The sequence below is a fragment of the Pectinophora gossypiella genome, chromosome 6 (genome assembly GCF_024362695.1).
Source record: "Pectinophora gossypiella chromosome 6, ilPecGoss1.1, whole genome shotgun sequence".
NCBI lineage: Eukaryota > Metazoa > Arthropoda > Insecta > Lepidoptera > Gelechiidae > Pectinophora > Pectinophora gossypiella.
Window position 1 is genome coordinate 7,438,043 of NC_065409.1, and position 15,735 is coordinate 7,453,777.

Genomic DNA, 15,735 nt, shown 5'->3' on the forward strand with positions numbered 1-15,735 from the left:
CACGTCAATTTTAAACACAAATCTAAACCAACCGTCTAAAAATTTTACGTCAGTCAATAACCCGACACATTAATTTACTCATTCTTCCTAAAATTAAGAGCTGTGAATCATCCGTCCCTTTCCTTTTCGACGGATACGAAAATGACGGATATAACCTAAAATAAAATTAGGCGGTGTCTGCAGGAATCGGGGCCATTGTGTGCAATCTTTATATTATACACGTTTACTATACAGATATTAAAATTTACCTGTATGTGGTCTTCTGTTGTAGACTCGAATGATTTACGTAGACGTAATGATGTAATAATGTAAATGGAGTAATAATCTTAAAAGAATGAATGTTGTACATTTTCGCTTTCTCCTTTTAGATGTCGTAATATTTGGTCTTAAATGTTCTTACGTTATTAGTGAATGTGATTTTCTGAAATCTTAGATTGTACGACTCCATGTTTTCAAATTCGATTTCGATAAATGGAATATAAAAAATCGTAGCTAAAATGTTGTTGATTATCTTCTTTAGATCAAAATTACAGCAGATAGATTTACTCCGAAATTTCTGTGTGTCTATACATATATCTATACCTACTACTTGTGAGAACTTATAATGAAATACTTGTCGGCGTGTGGTGGTTCACGCTAATAGCATACGAATATACACGCTGAGTCTATGACACTTGTTTTAAGACGTTTGGAGAGTATCGGTATGATTCGACGCGGGTTTTAGAAGTATTCTATTTAAGTGTAACGTCCAAGACTGAAGAGTTAGTTGAATAAGTCTAAATAATACCTATTTAGCATAAAATGTCCATAGGTGATACGCGGAGACGGCACCTCGAGCCCTCAACACCTAACCACCAGTTAGCGTAAGGTCGAAAGCACTTTTAAACTCGAATTAGGAAGACATCCTTTTATGTAGAGTATTTGCTTCCAAATCCAAATTTCAGAATCAACGAATATTTATATGTTTATATAAACCCAAGTAAAATTGCTATTTTAAGCACAAATCACACGAAATGTAACAGTATCCCACTATTGTGATTATAATCCACAGATTAAAGTGATATTATTAACTAGGGCACGTGCTGCTAAAACTTTGATGTGAGTTACTGAAAGGACCTACTTATATGTTCATGAAGTTTTCGAACCTTTATTAAGTACTTACATATACTGGCAAAATGATCCAAAATCTATATCGATACATATAATTAACTCAAACATACTGGTAAGTAAGTATAAATCTTTTCAGTGACTCATGTTATCACAAGAATATCAAGCATATCAAATTTGTCAGTAATTATAGTGAATTTTAATGTACTTTTAAATACCCATTTATTTAAGTGTTTGGTTTAGGTAATGAAGAGTTTTTTATTTGTTTAGTATAATTCACTAGTTGATAGATAAATTTTAATCACTGTTAAATGTTGTGCACGTTGATAAGGGTAGCGAAATTTCGAATAGGGCAATAATTTTATATAGTTTACCGTTTTTTAGATTTATCAATACCAATTTGTATTGTTTTAAAAAGAGATCACACTTAAAACTATTTATTTTCATCTACACACCAAAACATATATTATCTTTTCTTAGCACAATCTTTTGATAAAACTTACATTTCATTACAAATACTTACTTACTTATATTACATTACTTTTACTGTACATATATTACTTTATTGTTAGTTTAATTTCAAGAGTCATTAAATACTTTATCATAAAATATATTTTATGAAGCGTTACCTTTATCTGAAAGTTAATCTCTGTAAATATCTTCGAAATTTCTTTGAATAAGTTACTTGTACATTACCTACATCTTCAATTAAATATGAAGCAAGAGCTTTTGATTTCATTTACAATTCCCACAACATCCGCGTGATTACCAACTTTCACGTAAGTATTACCAAATACACTGAGCGCCTGAGCATTTAGAAAAGCACAGAATAAACAATATTCCTAGTAAAATAACAACTATTTTATTACGTAAGATGATATAAAAACATTTTATTCTTTCTTATGTTTGATAAAAATCATCTGAATTGAGGTTATAATGTAAACCGATTATAAGACACCTCTAATCTAATCTGAACAACGGCCTCCGTGGTCCAGTAGTTGAGCGTTGGGCTCACGATCCGGAGGCCTTGGGTTCGAATCCTGGTGGGACATATCACAAAAATCACTTTTTGATCCCTAGTTTGGTTAGTATATTACAGAATGATCACCTGATTGTCCGAAAGTAAGATGATCCGTACTTCGAAAGGCACGTTAAGCCGTTGTTCCCGGTTACTACTTACTGACGTAAGTGAATAATCAATCGTTGCTCATGTATTCACTGGGCGGCTCAATAATAACCCTGACACCAGGGTTGATGAGGTTGGTATTCCACCTCAAACCCACACGATAAGAAGAAGATATAATCTTAATACCTACTCACTGAATGTATATTTTGTAGCCGAAACGACAGATTTACGTTGTGGTCATAAATACAATATTGTCGGCATGCCTCCGGCTATGCGATTACATAATATATTTTATTATTAATTTAATGTATTCTGAGGTTAAATGCCACTTACGTAAATAGTTCTGTCTCAGGGGACAATACACGTGCATAAGATTAGAGTACGTTATTGTACGGCTCGGACTTATAATCAAATCATAATCATCATCCCCCAGCATTATCCCGTTTTTTACAGGGTCCGCTTACCTAACCTGAAGATTTGACAGGTCCGGTTTTTTTTACAGAAGCGACTGCCTGTCTGACCTTCCAACACGCGAAGGGAAATCCAGCCCAACACAGATTAGGACACATACCTCCGCAAAATGCATTTCTCGGGAATATGGGTTCACAATATGAATTTATCAGACGCCATGTATACTGTTTTGCATTCGTCCTATTTAAACTAGGTACCTACTGAGCTACACACTGTTCTACACTTGAGCTGGAAACGTTAGAATGGCGGTCTTCCAAAAGAAGAATTGCCGATTGAACGTAGGTGCCTATCAATCGTTCAGTAGCAGATGAGGCAATGTCCCGTAGATTGCAGGCGGTTGAACTCATCAATCGACAATGGAGTCTGAGCGCGCATCAATCACTGTGCCGCTGACGCAAATAGAGGTCGTGACCGATTCCCTCCATCAGAGATAATATTGAGTATAAATACACGTTACCAACCAATCAGCAACACCTAATAGCTACTGAATAATTCAAACTAAAAGCTGGTGTTTCCACGAAAATATCACGATATTCCAACTTTATCACTAAGATCTGTTTTCTACATTTAAGTGTCTGCAAAGTGTTTTCAGCTTTGTTGGACAATACGTAAGCGTGTTTTGCATTTGGTTACATCTTCACTTACCATCAGGTGAGATAGTACATCTATAAAATACCATACCATAAGTTTACATATATGTATTAAGTGTTATTAAAATACAAATTTACCCCAAGCGTCGTTACAATATCTACTTATCGTTCCATGTAAGACAAAGAGCCAAATAAAAATATTATCCAAAGACAAAAAAAGCATTTAGTCGAAAGAGGTAGGGTATACTCTAGGGAGATATTCTACTGAGAGCCTATACAAACTATGTGACCTGTTGTCGGTTCGAAAACTATATGTCTTGTACATTATTTTGAAAAGCCACAAATACCTTAGATACGATCCTACTATACAACAAAAAAGGCGGAAGGATATTGTAATAAGTACTTTCAAAACCAAAACATCTTTCGCGAGGAATCAATACAAGCACAAATCATCTTTTTTATATAATAAAATAAACAAAATACTACAAATGTATACAAAAAATTACCATGAATGCAAACGTACTTGGTTAAAAAATATTAATTATGATGAATGTGAGAATTTACTACAAACTATTTACTAAAAACAATAATCGTTTACCATTATACATATACCTATTAAGGAATCAAATTATAGGATAGTAACTACACTCGCATGCACAACACGAGCACACTCCTCCTGTCTAGTGGCTTCAAAACCGACCCCAAGACTTTCGTCGTAGGGCTAGACAGGAGGAATCTACCCTCATTGCCCGAGCACGCCCACACTTACACACACGTACACACACGCACGCACACACACACACAGACACATACACACACACATACACACATTATACAAACATTCTTTAATTGCTTTTTTGTAAAACGTAAAGGTAACAAAACTTTCTTACCTATTTACTACTGTTATAGAAGAGCGGGGTCTCCTGGTACAGGCATATTTTGCTTAAAAGGAGGCTCCAGTAACTAGTTTAAGAAAAACATGTAAGAAAAGAAAATAAATACTTTTGATTTTTTTTATATTTTTACATACATACATACATAAACTCACGCCCGTAATCCCTAATGGGGTGGGCAGAGCCACAAGTAAGTAGTAGTAGTAGCCACAAGTAGTTTTATATTTTTTGATACAATATACATACTTTCTGAATGAGTAATATACTTGTGTTTTGCTTACATTTTTATAGCACTGTAAATAAACCCAATGTAAACAATCAAGTACTTCAACTGAATTTGTTATTACGTATTTAAAATATTTGAATACAAAAATGACTTTATATAAGTTTGTTATTAAAAAAGTTAATCCACTACAAGTCAAAAAATGTCTCGAGGTCCTTGTTCAGGATGATTTATATTATACTGTAGCGAGTCCGACAGGCTGTAAGGTATGGTGTACAAAGTCGGGAACGTTTTGAGGGTAAGGGAAGGCTTGAGCGACTGTGTACTTAGGTTGTTTATACACTATATACTTGTTAGGAAAGATGTGCCAGGCGTATTAGCTGCCCTTGACCGAAGGTTCGTGACCTTGGTAATGTCAATAGCAGCAGCGGGGTGATGGATGCTGGTTGAAGCCTCGAATCAAATTGATGGGTTCATTACCTACGGTTTGTACAAACTTGATAAGTTATACAACTACACAGCCAGTATACACAGGCAGCACTAGATACTCTATCTATTCAGGTTTGTATAGGTAAGTACATATAATTCCGTACCTACCCAATTTCTTACTTAAAGTTAGGTATTATAATAATAAAAAAATCTAACGGCAAAAAATTGGCAAATAAAAGTGACCTTTAAATCTATTTACATACTTACAAATTAGAAAAGAGACGTTATAAGAGTGAATAAAACTAGAATATAGCTTAACTTTATAACAAAATTAGTTAATCAATCTAATTTAAAAAAACCTACTCGACTATAAATAGGGTCGTCAATGCGTTGCATTTATGACTACTGTTATTAATATTTTCTTTTTTGTGATTTTGGTTTCTTTTTCTAATATTTTTTATCTTAGTGTTTTTTTTTTAATATTATTTTCTGTGTTAAATTTAATGTACCTGTCTGCCTCTGTGGTCTCCGAAAATCATAAATGTTTCTTTCTTCTTTCAAATAACAGTGTGAAAACTTGGCCATGAGACCGCTTACTACACGCGTATGCCCACTTACCCGCCGCACTAAGTCAAACAATAGAATACATTAAGTAGGTACATCTTTTCACTTTCTATAAAACCTTGACGAAATAAACAACCTGATAAAAGTTATAGAGCGACGCCGAAAAGGTTTTGAATTAGTAAACACCTTAATAGGCGCGACCATTCGTGTAAATTGAAAACGTTCGATCTCTGTCAACCCCAGTGGTGTAGAAGCTTAAATTGATCGCCAAGAGACAATACCATGAGGGGAATTCTCGATCGACTAGCGGTTTGCAAATTACTGTAGAGCTTGACTAAAAAAAGGGTTCCCGTTAATGCTATACATTTTTTTTATGTTATTTATTTATGCAATAAAGTTCATAACAGTAAAAAACCGCATGCAAATCCACTTATTGGTTCTCAAGATTACCCTAAACATCTAGCGAGATAATTTTCATCTGTTTTGCATTTCCGTTTCATTTTCTTTGTTTCTTGTAAGTAGACTGTTTATTTTAAATCTAGCACACTCGAAGGCTAGCTGCTGATTATCCAAACGATGAAAATTCCGGGGTTTATTATACTGCGGAGAGTCTAAAACTGCCATATCAGAGCAATTCATCTAAAAAGGAATATTGCAATTTCCGCAAACACTTCCTATTTTTTTTTATATGCGTCGAAAAGAAAAAGGACGGTGATTTAGAGCTGTTAATTTTAAAACGTAAACATATAACCCAGATAATTCAACTACACATTTCGCTGGTATTCTACTCGTTAGACTTGGGCTATCAACTGAATTCGGGTCGGGTTATACACAAACGTTCCTAAACATAAAACTTTGAAGAAGTTGTTATGATTTGTGTGTTGTGTGTGTGTTCCATGAATTCATCTTTCTATAACCCGTCTCTATTCTTTTCGCTAAAAGAGAAAATGACACGTGTAACTTTCCCCGATACCGACCCCGCCGGCGTGGTCGACGATTTCCCTCAATCAGCGCTTATCGCTATCGACCCACTAGGGTCGATTAATTATTTCAAATATTGTTGTCTTAAAAGTTGGACCGGGTGAGAGCCTTCAGTGCTCCCCATTTGTCCGGCCAAGTAGTTAATGTCATCTGCGGCAAATGTACAATAAGACACGTCAAAAAAAACGTATAACTTTAAATAAAATTAGGAAGTATTTGCTGGATTCGGTACCACTATAAAAGTAAAATGAAAGCACCAAAAGCTCGACACAAAAACCATTTCCTATTTCACCCAAATATTATTACATTACCTATTCTATATTATATTCACGAGGGCTAGGTAGAGTTTAAACGAATGAGACCTAATACGCCTTATGAATAGCGAATTGCAGAGATGATGATATTTGATAAGTATTCTGTGACACGTCTCGGTTATTTTGCCGCAAACGACGACGCGGCCGCCAGCGTAACACGCTTTTATCAAGTAATGGTACGAAGGGATTGTTTTTCCTGGTAAATAGAACAATATCATTACAATACGTGGAAAATAAAAGGCTCGGGATAACGAAATTGACTCTGATAAAAGAATAAAAAATATCCGTTCGACAACTTGTTTTGACTGAATTTACGTAAACATAGACGGTGCTAATAGAAAGAAAGAAAGTTTATTTTATAACAATTACAACAAACAAGTAACAATTATAAATAAGGCCCTGGCTCCTAAACTAGTTTAACTTGTATTTCAGGAGCCAGTGTCTTCCCAAATTGACATACTTCATTATTATTTGAGGTACAATAATATACTTTTTACTTAATAACTATGGTAATTAAAATGAAAAAATAAAATAAAATAAAGATACAACAAACAAAGATGTGTGTTGTGTGTATGTGTGTGTGTGTGTGTGTGTGTGTGTGTGTGTGTGTGTGTGTGTGTGCGTGTGTGTGTGCGTGTGTGTGTGTATTATAGGAACCAAAATTGTGGGAGAAAATTCCTTAGAACTAGAAATAAAATGAGTTTGAAATATTGTCTAACATACTGGTAGAAGAAAGTTCTCCACCTTTTCAGTATTGACTTCCAAGAGATAGCTTAATTCCTGTAGACACCATGTAATTTTATTTTAAGTTTTGTTTCCTTGTCGTTTTCATATCCGCCGAAAAGGAAAGGCACAAAATTGATGGAACACATGTCAATTTTATCCTCTAAAAAAATTACATTGTCCAATAACCCGGCAGAATTAAGTTGACAGCACACGTCAAATGGGCTGCGTACCGGCGAATTACCTATTTGATTTTACCGGGTTATTAATTCATTCGCTCATTAATTTTAAAATTAACAGCTGTCAATCATCTGTGTTTTCCCTTTTCGATGGATATGGAAATGATAAGTATAACTTAAAATAAGTAATTCTTTTATAATATTACAACAGAGTTTAAAAAATATACTTACGAGTTATAAAGTAATTAAAACTTCACTAATTAATCTCTTTTCTTAAAAGAGATCATTGGATTTCGGCCCAAAAGTCAAAGTGCTGGCCAAATAATAATTTTGGTATATTCCGTTTGTGCATTTATTATTATGACACCAATACTGTAGAGTCAATATCTTCGGTTTTATTCGAGTTAAAAAAAAGGTTTTTCATACATTTTTGGTCTATTAAATGTTAAGTGCCGGCCAAGAATTAATATTGGAATATCCCATTAGAACTTATTCGTTACCCCATTTTTCTTGACTTTACGTTTTTGTTCGAATTTGAAATTAAGTACTTACCAGCAAAAATACCATACTATCCTAGACTCAGCAAATTGTTATGTGCCTTTTATTATTAACAATAAAAGAAGATAGCTTTTTAGTAAATGACCTTTTCCCAACAAGGAAACAATTATGCACGAAAACTAGTTTTAACTGTACACAGTGCATACTGAAATGAACATATTATGCAATGTACATTAAACGTATAGTAAAGGTATATATGGTCCGAAAAGACAATTCCCGGCGCGCTTCGCTGTAACTTCAATATTCTCAGGTTACTTTCATGAAATTCAAAACAGTTTCAATGTACTTACTTACAAAATGAATGGTATAAAATATTTATTATTCATATTCGAAATACAACTTCTGTTAATTTTTTTAAGGAATGATATTTTTGTATAATTGCTTGGGCTGCTAAATTCGTAACAATACGACTACTAGTTTACTTTTTGATTAGCCATTAAAGCAGCAAAGCCCCCAATTTAATATAAAACAACCCGATTATGGGTACTCACATGTAAGTATGGTAGACATGGCATAGACTATTAACTTGACTTATAATAGAACATGCCACTGATCACAATAAGCATTGTCCCTAGATAGAATAGCAAGCACCAATATCTACAAACTTCTATATCCGAATGCAACAAACAAATGCTAATTTCCTTGTTCATTAATTATTAGATTTATCGTGTATCAGAATTTGAATTCTGAGCTAAGTACTTTATTGTTTTGTTTTGATTTCCACGTGAACAAATCAACAGTAGTGAAAGTATTTAATGTACTTATTAAGTTCAGAATTCCAATTTTATTACACGATAAATCAAATAAATAAATAAATATAAAAGTGAATATGGAAATTAACAGTTTGTATTATACAGAAATACGTTGACTACCGAAACACTACTAGCTCGTCCTTTATTAAAATTACATCAAATCAGATATCGTATTAAGTTTATAGCAACCTAAAACTCAAATATCTAATCAAAGAGCTTTAATTCAAATAGATTCAGCGAGATATCAGTTAGTTCAGAAAACTCAATCTGAGGGTGTCTTTCTGCAGTGTCTTCGCATAGAATATTCATCACACCCGGCTGATCCTAATGAAACAATGTATTCAGGTTTGGTTCCGGACGAAGGTCGCTTGGGTCAGTATGCCAAACGTATCCTTGCCGAGTGAATATCTTTTTATACTAGATACGAGTAAGAAAATAAAATATTCCAACGGAAAAAATAAGTGTTATACGACTTTTGGAAATATGGAATAAATACCTGAATAAATGATGTGAATTGAACGTGGGTAAGTCTTAACAACATTACTTTTTTACTTAATTACTTTTTATAACATTTTAAATACTTACTTACTGTGTAAATTATAGTACTTACCTATTAATGTTACGTGAATTTAAATAACTGAAATGTACTTACCTATTAATGTTTATTGGAACAGAATATTTATTTTGAAACATTCGGAAGTGACATGTTTACAAAAGCTGTCTATGAGAGCTTCAACTGATGTTATTTGAAGACTATAAAATGTGCATGGAATATTTTAAATTCTGTTATGAGCTTCCAATGGGGCTTACATGCGACTCTATTCCACTAGGACACCAGAGTTGCGCAACCACGGTTGCGACATCAACAAAATGTACCTAAGTGGGTATGCAGTTGTATAAACGAAACATACACCCATGGTGTCCTAGTGATATATGGCCTATAGTTTTGAATGCAACCGTATAAAAAATAGACAGACTCCACTCACCATAAAAATATTCTTCTTCTTCTTCTATCGTGTGGGTTGTGAGGCAAATTACCAACCTCATCAACCCTGGTGTCAGGGTTATTATTGAGCCGCCAAAGGCCCCTGACATGGCTTATGTAACGACTACTTACTTACATTAGTAAGTAGTAACCGGGACCAACGGCTTAACGTGCCTTCCGAAGCACGGATCATCTTACTTTTTGGAATTATGATGAACCTATAAGGGTGAGGTCACTAGCCTATTATCACACTCCAGACACTCCATTGAAAATTCTCATGCTTTGATAAGCATGATTATATGATTACCGCGTACCCTTTACTCCTTAGCGGCTTAAGGACATTTCGACTAAAGTAAAATCCAAAGGGGGTGAGGTGAATCTAGCTCGGCACCCGATACAAATTGGTGTGGGGCGGACAGTCACCGTTCGACCTATTTACGCAGTTCTTTATTATATACCATCACGATTTAATCGGAGATTACATATTCGAGATAACAAGCAGCTACACAGAACCACACTTGAACGCATCCGAAGGCGAATGCGTAAGGAGGGTCGGATGATGTCGCCGAACGAAGTAAATACTCCTTTGACCAAAACTCCATGGTCCAATCCTTTAAAAAGAAACACAACATGGCGGACATTTTTCAAAAGAAAACGCATTCTATTATTTCTTTACTCAAGCAGAGAAAAAGTAAAGAAGAAGATGCAAATAAAGTTACTTTACGATACAATCAATTCTTTGCAGAACGCCGTAGTTTATATATTTAGCACTACTAGCGACTTGCTCTTACAAATTAAATATAAGTCACCAGAAGAAGGAAAGACGAGCTCACTCCGTCGCCTATAAAACGTACGATACAATAAAATGCTTTCTACGGTCCTGCCTGAGTGAGCTGCAAAGTGGTTTTACTAGATTACGCTCTCTAGTTTATTCGTGACTGCAGCATCACATATCTAGAAGCTCTTCCAGACATATAAACATTGCAAAGCTGAAAATGTAGTGATTATTATTACTTTAAAGTCATAGTGTTGGCACTATATCGGTTAAGTCACTTTTCTTGACCCCAAAGTACCAAACGCAAATGTAACTCAATTTTAAAAACTCCAAAAACGATGTTTTAATTCCCTGTTTCATACGTGACTGCTTTTTAAGTTGATTTATTTTTATTCTTTAGTAAGTACAAAACTTTTGTCCCGTTATTTACACGAATCACAAGCCAGGCAACTTGCTTATTTTTAGAAGGTTAGTTCACGCCTCAACGTTCTATAAAAAATCTTTTCTTATAAGTAATATAATTTAATGGCACTACATGTGTAAAGCTGTAGTGAGTGAATTCTAAGCGTGAGTTATCTCAAGGACGGCCCGGGATCTGGATTATAATCCCGGCAACTCGCTCCAAACCCTCGGCTCGGCATATTATCGCGGGATCTCGGGATCCCATGCAAATTACCAACACACTATGGAACTTTGATCACTTATTAGTAGTGTTGATCGGAATTATTAGTGGCGACACGTAGGTACTTTGTAAAAGATTGGGTACTTAAGTATTGTGGTACTCTCCCACTAATTCCAATGTTAATTCTTAAATTCTAGGTCTGATCAAGAAGCAATAATTCCTAAAGGGTTGGGCAGAGCCAACTTGCAGCCACTATTGTTCTTATCATTAAAAATAGCAGTCAATAGAAATAATTGAGTGTTATTCAAGTTATCGAATCAAAAAGTTGAAACGTTAATCAACAAATACAAAAAGTTTAATAACGTTCTAATTTAGTAATCGTCTTTTTCTTTATATTAAATTTTAGGTAGATATTGTTTGCATTATGAACAAAGGTTTATATTTGCATATGGTAACTAAGAGTCATACACTGAGTTTATCTTTACTCCCATCGCGTACCAAATGTGTACAATACAATAGTGGAATTTATGGCAATAGCCACACCGTACATTGTCATATATATTCTAATTCTCTAATTTCAGAATTCTGCCTTATAAATTATAATCACGACGGTCCCTTTACAGTCTCCTAACATAATAAACTTCAATCCACGCGCATAACTTTGTTTGGTTAAGTGTTTCCTAAGTTGTTTGATGAAATAAACCAGCGCTAAACTTTTGATGAACTTCACTGAGCTAGGCTGCACGTTATAATGAATATATTTTGTTACATTTTAGTACTCACATAAGCCATAAACTCAGGACATTGTTGTCTTAATGTTTCCTAAAATGGTACTAAGTTGCGAACACTTAATCAATTATAAACAAATTATGATGTGTGTCCGTTGGAAGATCAATCGCTTTTATAAAAAAAATATACACGTAATTTTTCGTAACGTTGGGTAAGTGGACTCCGGAATAAAAACGGGCTTTAAATCGAGAGATGAGAACATCCATACTGATGTAAGTACGTAGTCGTTACATGAGTCATGTGAAGGGCCTATGGCGGCTCAATAATCACCCTGACTCCAGGGTTGATGGGGTTGGTAATCCACCTCACAACCCACACGATGGAAGAGGAACATCCATAAATATACGTAAGGCAATTATCACACGATGCGGTCGCGGTCGGCGATGAAGCGGTCGGCAAGGTTGTATTGAATTGTATGTAAACTGTGGAATCTTAACACACGAACATCACTGCCTCACCACGAGGACGACCGCGCGGTATACTGTGTCGTGTAATAACCGCCTAAAAACTTGCATAAAAGATTCATTCAGCAATTATAAGGATCTCCTTAAACATTTCTACAAATATTTCCGCTTTCTTGTTATAACTTTCACTTAACGTTACTTTTGCCGAGATTTTTGGTAAAATTCTTTCTTGTTGGATAAATCTCCTTTAACTTTTAATTGGCAAGCAACACGTCAGCTTATTTGTATGAAGTTAGTAAGTTTCCGAGCAAGTTTATTGGATCACCGGATTTGAAAAAAAATAATACGAAAATATTTTTTTATTCGCTCTTTACAATATGGAATAACAAACAATTTTGCGTTTATTTAGCAATAATCTATTAAGCAAAAATATACAAAACATTAAGTATTTATTATATAAGAAAAATTTTGCTTCTCTTTTATTCTCCCGAAGGAAACCTTCATGTAACCCGTATTAAGGTATTAGCAGGGAATTAGGGGAAATTTATCAATGAACTCTATCGGTGCTTAGTTACTGTGAAAAGAGGCAGACGACAGTTTAATTAGTGAGGCGGGACGGGCCCCTTCTCCCTTCTGCAGGATCAGGAGGGGTGAAGAGGGACAGGGGAGAAGGAGGTGTTTGATCCCCTCCTTTCCTTTCACAGCTGCATCCCAGTTTACTGTACGCTGTCGATTATTAGCTAGATAAGTACCGTAAATCGAACCCATCTGCGGTTCGCTACATGTTCTCCGATAACAACCACTGTATATGTAGTTCTAACACAAGCGTCTAACGTTTCTTGCTGCTAAATTACTGGAAAATTACTAAAAAAATTTAGTAGGACAAAAGGTATAATTCTTTTTACGTTTTATATTTTGATACCTCTAAAAAACAACACAACTAATGTATTGTAATTCATATGGTTATTTCTTTTATCTACTTAAATCATTATTTGTTATTTAGTTTTGGAAATAAAAGCTGAAATGAAAAGTATAATGTCAAATTTTAATTTCCTCTTTTTAATATCATGTAGGCTGATTGCAGCGGCCATGAAATTTTAATGCAATTCTGGTTGCGACGTAGGTATTTTACCATAATCACGTAATAACTTTAACAGCCACGCAATCAAGGCTGCGGTTATCCAGTGTGCTACACTAATTAATTTCTGTAATGTATTCAGACCACTACCTAGTTTCGCTGAAGCACAAAATTAAAAAACTCATTTGAAGTAAACAAAATCTGCCCTAAAAAGTTCCAATTCACTGATTAAGGACTTTGGTAAAAGGGAAGTGTAGATAAATACTACTTCATTTCAATTATGTGAGGCTCAAAGAAATAAGCCCTTCTTGGGGAGCAATTTATGAAAGAGAAATGACAGAATTTTGTGCCGCGATCTCGCAACTCTGAAACAAACGAGAGATGAATGACTGCCTACTCGCTACGCAACGCCTACGCAGATACGCGGCTACGACCGACGCTACACCACGCGTAGGCGCCCACCCACGCTCACCCATACCGCCGAACATGATTCATTCGGCACTTTGAAGTAATTTCAATGTATCTAAGCCGCAATTTGCTAGTAACTGATCGAGTTACCAATATTTTTATCGCGGTTTTATCATGAATGAAACTCCTTAAAGTAATGAGTTATTTTCATATGAATGAAGTGCGTATTATCGTGCTATTTTATCGTTTGAAATGTAATCGTTTCCATTTTATGGTACCATATAATGTAATAAGCACCTAAATTTAACGTTCGCGTACGTAATCATTAAATTGAACAGCCTACAATTTAGACCAAACGAAAACCCGAAACTTGATGGACTGTGGTGTAGTTCAGATATTACTGTTCATTTTCTATTCGGGATTTATAATTAAAAATAAATATTATGACAGTTGAGATCGTGTTATCCCGACCAAGATAACACGTTATTTTAATTAGTCAGTATAAACTTGCTCCGGCGGTACTAACTAGACTGGTTCTGAGTTTGGAGGCAAAACGAGAAACAGCGAAGTTTTGCTATTAAATAAAGTCTCTTACTAAGTCCTCGCACAACAATTGGAGTGAAATTTAAATTTGATTATAGCAAATGTGCGGTTTGTCTTAATATTTTTAGAGAGACCTATTTTCCCCAGCAGTGGGCGTATCTGTCATAACAATGGATCATAATTTCAGCCAGAGGACAGACATTTATACGTATACAAACAACATTTTCAATTCATTTCTGTACGCTGCAGAGCGCGCAGTAGAGTCAGAAGAAACTAATATAAATTGTAAAACTTGTAGTTATCATTGCTCTACAATGTAGGACACTTGTAGTAGCAAAATTTAAAGTTTTCTTGTGAAAGTTCTTGATAATAAGTAAATAGTTACATAATGAGGTAATGCTGAACGTTAAAGTGTCATTAAATTGTACACAATATAGGAGTTGTTAAGAGTTTGAAACACGAGATATTATGTACTCACGTACCTACATATCTCGTGTTTCACATCGCACAAGAAATACTCTGCACTAATTCGTAATAACTTAAGATACAGACAAAGGCGATATAGGGAGCGGACAGATGGAGTGTGTACATATACTGAATGGGTGCGGAAACCCGGAAATTACAAATATCCCGGTACTAGCCGAGAGGAATGTAGGGGTAAGATTTAGACTTGTGTGTACTATGTGCATTGCTTTGTTTAAAATAAAAATTCAATGAAAATTCAATGAAAATTCATTTTTTTCAAAGAACACTAAACAAAGAAAACATTTATCATTATTTCTAATTCATAATAGTTTCCTTGTTTTGTTTCATTATGGTTCATTTAAAAAAGCTATCTTTATGTGTACTCGCACGTGTATGTTATTAGCAGCAATTGCTTAGTTGTTTTAATTAGACGTATATTACACGTGGCTTCTATTTTTGTTAGTTAATAAGCATGTTATTGTGACTACATACTCTTCATCGGCTAATCGGTGTTTATTGAACGAAATATGTTTTTATTTATGGGAATAATAGGGGCTAATTTTTATTTTTATTTATTATTTTGAGCGAAAGGCATTAACACTAACATTACAACATACAATACCTATTTACTTACCTATTTATACCTCTTATTTGCTCTGAGATTCGCGTCATTATTTTAGTAAGTAATTTGAAAAAAATCTGTATTATTGCAAATAACATAATAAAATGTTCATTTTAATATCTAATCAAAACAGT